Genomic DNA, 304 nt, shown 5'->3' on the forward strand with positions numbered 1-304 from the left:
TGTTGACTCAGCGGTTCTGGCTCTTCAGGCACCGGCTTGATTTGAGTCAGAAACACCTCTGAATTGGCCAAAGCTTCTTGCAAGGCCTCCCTGGTTTCCTTGGACAACCGCAGCAACTCATACAGTGTTATCCGTGCTGGAATGTTGGCTAGTTGAGCCATTATATCGAAGACTTGCGGAGTCTTCGAGCTTTCCGGTTTGTCTCTTCCAATTGGGCGACTGAAACGAGACTGCTTCGGATTCTGCACCTCCTGGGGATTCTTCTCTTTCGGTTTATTCACCGACTGTCGTCGAGCCTCTTCGC

Source organism: Asparagus officinalis, chromosome 9 (genome assembly GCF_001876935.1).
Source record: "Asparagus officinalis chromosome 9, Aspof.V1, whole genome shotgun sequence".
In the NCBI taxonomy this organism is placed as follows: Eukaryota; Viridiplantae; Streptophyta; class Magnoliopsida; order Asparagales; family Asparagaceae; genus Asparagus; species Asparagus officinalis.